This window comes from Pteropus vampyrus, unplaced genomic scaffold (assembly GCF_000151845.1).
Source record: "Pteropus vampyrus isolate Shadow unplaced genomic scaffold, Pvam_2.0 Scaffold66, whole genome shotgun sequence".
NCBI lineage: Eukaryota > Metazoa > Chordata > Mammalia > Chiroptera > Pteropodidae > Pteropus > Pteropus vampyrus.
In genome coordinates, this window is record NW_011888847.1 from 8,302,315 (window position 1) to 8,307,081 (window position 4,767).

The 4,767-nt window shown below is 32.9% G+C and overlaps 1 protein-coding gene across 4 annotated transcripts in view; it reads left to right on the forward strand.

The window, feature by feature from the left end:
- The window catches only part of SOS1 (SOS Ras/Rac guanine nucleotide exchange factor 1), a 131,268-nt gene that overhangs the window by 76,981 nt on the left and 49,520 nt on the right, over nt 1–4,767 (forward strand). The window lies entirely within an intron of this gene.

Below are 4,767 nucleotides of genomic sequence, written 5' to 3' on the forward strand. Positions count from 1 at the left end.
CACCAGTATTCTAAATGTTTATACTTTGTCTATTTGCAGATATCATTCTTTGGTGTTCAGGCTACACTTAATTTGTTTTCCAGAACCAAAAGTCTGCTCATTTTTATGACCATGTTTGTTAATAATACTCTACTAGACTCCTTTGATGAAGTGTCATGACATATAAGGATCCCATTATTCATCAGAAGGAATTGATTTACTCTCTTTCCTGAGAATATTAGGTTTATTCTATTAAAATTATAATTACTAGCCATGTAATTTTGTTTAGAGGCTAAAGAAATATATAATTGTGCTGGCAAAGATGTGCCCATAATTTAGTCTTTCTGTGTTTATGGGTTTTTTTATGTTCTGCCTTTGAGAAAGTTTATTTATGTCTTACCTTCTTTATTTTCTAAGGAACTGGCATTTGATCCATATGAATCATATGCTCGAGATATTTTACGACCTGGTTTTCACGATCATTTTCTTAGTCAGTTATCAAAGCCTGGAGCAGCACTTTATTTACAGGTATAGTAATTTTTAAAACAAGATATATGATGTCTGAAAAGTAAACTTAAAAAAATTAATAAGCTTTGTTTTCTAGTCAATAGGCGAAGGTTTCAAGGAAGCTGTTCAATATGTTTTACCCAGGCTGCTTCTAGCCCCGGTTTACCACTGTCTACATTACTTTGAACTTTTGAAGGTAAGAAAAATATTCAAGTGTGATGCAGTTTTTTATTTTACCACCTTGTTTGTGAATTATTGTGTGAACACCCATGGACATTAGTCTGTATCTATTTTCTTTTTTTAGTTAAAAAGGAAATATAAATGAATCTGCAAAAGAGTGGCATATTTTCTCCAATTTTAATAGTGAATTTTAAGGCAATGATCAGATTTTTTTATCTTGTATCTTTATGGGTTTTTTTTTTTTTTTTTTTTTACATTGTCAGTTATTTGGAAACAACCTTGGATTTATGCATTCAAGTCTCCATTTTGGGGCCTCAGCAGATTCAGGAACTTAGTGTGAGAATAAGGCCAAATGGGGAAGATTAATTACCTAATTTTTGTAGCTCAAGTTTGCAGCTATCTCTATAAAACTGCTTATTATTACTTTAGAAGCAATGAGCTATATAAAATCCCAGTAAAAATTTACCATGTGATCACAGTTCAAAATCAATTTAAGAAGCATTCAACAAAAAGGAAAGAGTTTTGCTCCCCCCATTTTCCTGTTATACACTGAAATTAAGAAAACGTGAACCTTACTCTATATAAATTCTAACTCAGGAGTGTAGCTCAGAGTTATTTACTTTTAAATAGTTAATGTATCTAATGATGATGTGTTCTTTAGATTATAGATAATATGTCCTTAAAAACATTTTTTTCTGAAAAATTTAAAATAATGGATGAGATAATATATTCTTTTTACTCTTTGTGAACTAGCCCCATAAAGACAAAATGAGACATGCATTAATGCTATGATTTTTTAGTTTTAAAAGAATGTTTCATTAAAGTTCTATTTAATGTCATGATTTTGTCATGGAGAATGTATTACTAGAGATCATGTTTGTAGTTTGCAGGTGTACATGATGAAATGGGCTCTCTATAATGAATCATTGAATGAATAGAAGGCCTCTTTCCACTGTAGTAATTTGGACTTCAGTTAGATTTCTCAAGTAGGAATGTCTGATTTGGGAAAGGACTAAGGGAGTTAAAAGATTTAATTATCAGTCAGAATTACAGAGCTCTTAGCTTTCTGTTCTAGAGTTCAAACAAAATGCCATTTGAGATCTTTGGTAGTATAGGATGATTATTTTAAGAGAATCAAGAGGAAGCACTTGGTGTGTAAACTCATTCTTTACCAAGAATTTATTTTGACAATCCATAGTCATAATGAGGCATTTGCAGATAAGTTTGTTATATGGAATCCTTCTTCATAATGGTATTGCTATTAATGGGATTTTTACCAGAGTCTGTAATGAAATTCTGACAGAGTAAAGGCCATATGAAACCTCGAAGCAGTTATTAATTTATAAATAAGAACAAGAAGCTTTGATGAAGGTTCAGAGAGCTGTAAAACCTAATAATCTTAATAATATAAGAGAAATTATTTACTCCTGCAAGTACAGGCAATTACAATACTTAAATACAGGATTGTGGGAAAGATTACAGATAACTGCGAACCGAATGGTGCAGTGATTAGAAAACGTAGGATCAAGAACTGAGAAATGTTAAAAGTAGACTTTCTTTTCAAAGTAGTTTCTTCTTTTTTTGATGCTACATAAAACAAATTGAAAAGGCAAATATGAATTGTGTTACCTCATACACTTTAAATATTCACTGATGGCCTTCACATAGTGTGCCAAAAACTCTCAGGAAAGAAATATGCTCTGTAAAGCCCTTATACAAATATTTTGTGTGAATTTGTTAATGGCTTTGGTTTGCTGCTCTTCCAGTTTGGAAACATTTTCTCCTCTAGATCATCTTTTTCTCTACTCTTTTTTTTTTTTCATGTTCTCTATCCGGTTTAATTGCTATATGCTTAAAACCATTTTTTTTGTACTACCCATTAGCTGATGTTTTATTACCAGCAGTAAGAGGAGATTTAAAAAACATAGCTTCTTTCTTAGTGTCATAAAAATAAGCCCAGCAGAAGACTGTCTAGCTTTTATTCCCTTGAACTAGCATTCTAAATTTAGAAATTCTTATCCAGAAATGATGGGCTCAAAGCAGTGAGCTAAATGGTATTATATGTGACCACAGATGTTGAATATCTAAAGTTAAACAGGATAGTGTAATTCAAGAGCCTTTATAAATAAACAGCTGATTATTTTACTACTTGAATTTTTAATTTTTAATCAACTAACTGCTGTGAGGGGCATTTATAATTTTTGTAATTTTCTCTCAGGTAAGAACAGAAATGGTTTTAAAGGGTATTTTATTTTCATAATGAGAAATGCTAACATTTTTAGTGTTGATCTCCCATTTAATGTTTCAGACTCCTTTCTACCCTTCAGATTTTAACTTGCTTTTACATTCTCACATTTTTCTGCCATTTTTCTCTCATTTCTTCTCTTTCTAGAACTCCAGTTACATGTATGTTGATTCACTTTATGTTGTCCCACAAGTCTCTGAGACTAAATCTTTTTTTTCTCTTTGTTCTTCCACTTGGTAATTTCTGTTGATCTGAGATTAACTGTCTGTCCACTAACTAATACCGTGTATCCCTTTAATTCTTTGAACAAGATTATAAAAGCCACTTTAAAGTACTTCCTAAATCCAACATCTGGGCCCATTTGCACTCAATTCCTATTCATTGACTTTCTTCTCCTGAATATAATATGTTCACTTTTTTTCCCCCCTAATTAACAACTTTGGATTCTATTGTAGTAATTTTTTACCCTAATTAACAACTTTGGATTGAGGACTGAGGATTGTTGGGGTTTTGGAGGTTGGGGGATTTTTGTTTTGTTTTGTTTTGTTTTATTTATGATTGTTGGTTTTTTATTCTAGTAGGCTGTTAACTTCCCTGGACTCAACTACAAATTTGTCTCTTCTGTATTGTGCAGTATCTGATATCTCTTTTCACTTTTTAGGATTTCCATAGACTGTTTTTTCAGCCTGACTCTCTTGGGTCTTCCCTACATATGTATGATTTGACAGTCAGACAAGTGTTTGGGCAGAAATTGTGTTCAGATTTGGGGGCACAGTCTCCATGGTTCCCTTACACCTGGAGATTGTCCTTTAATTTTCAGCTACCCTGAAAGCCTGTGTGCCCTGGTACCTTAAACCAGTAAAGCTTCAGCTTTCTGCTGCTTGAGCTGTGTACAATTGGGGAATAAACTAAGTTTTTAAAAAGCAGCAGAACTCATTCATTACAGCTCTGCTTTTCGATAGTAGATTTCTCTTTGGTCTCTGCCTACTTTTTTGTCAGACTTCTTGGAGTTTTCCCACGATTGCAGAGTTTAGCAGTCAGCCAGATATTTGGGTAGAATTTATTCTCAGATTTTGGGTCTCAACCCTTCTGCAGTTCATTCTTCTACAGATTTCCCCCTTACATTTCCTCTAAACTCTGCTCTTTCATTCCTAGCCTGTAAAGCTACTCCTTTCCTCTCACTCTTCCTCACTGTCACCATGGGGGTATTAGTGAAAGCCCTAATTTCACACTATACATTTTCTGGTTGCAGCTTTTCAATAATAATCATGCTGCTGGGTTATGCTTTCTTTAAGATGTTTTTCAGTGCCTGTAAATAGTTATGTTTTATATTTTGTCCTGATTGTGTAATTGTTATCTGCATGAGGGTTCTCAAGACTTCTTCACTCCACCGTTACTGGAATTCTTAACATTTTTATAATTCTTCGGTATTTGTTATGTCTGTGGAGAGAAACAGTGAAGGGCTGCATCTCAGATTCCTCAGGTAGAAATGAGAGCTGTTAATGTTAGAAAATATATTTTAATAGATTCAGAGATAGGAATAGCTGAATCCTATTTAACATATGATTTGAATATTGGGCATATTTAAAAATTGGTTGCATTTATTTTTTTTTTAAAACTGCTGTTACTTGTTCTTGATTATCATTTATCTTTTCCCTCACCTGGATGCCATTCTTGGACTTGAAATATTTTCAAACAAAAACAGTACATAAATTTCATCCAATTAGAGGGAATTCTGAAAACTTTTTACAATTAACTAGGATTATTTCAATTAGAAAACACAACAGTAATACTTAAAAATATCTCCCACACACCTCCCCCCACCGCTTTTTTTGGCTTCGTGTAATGACTTCGTC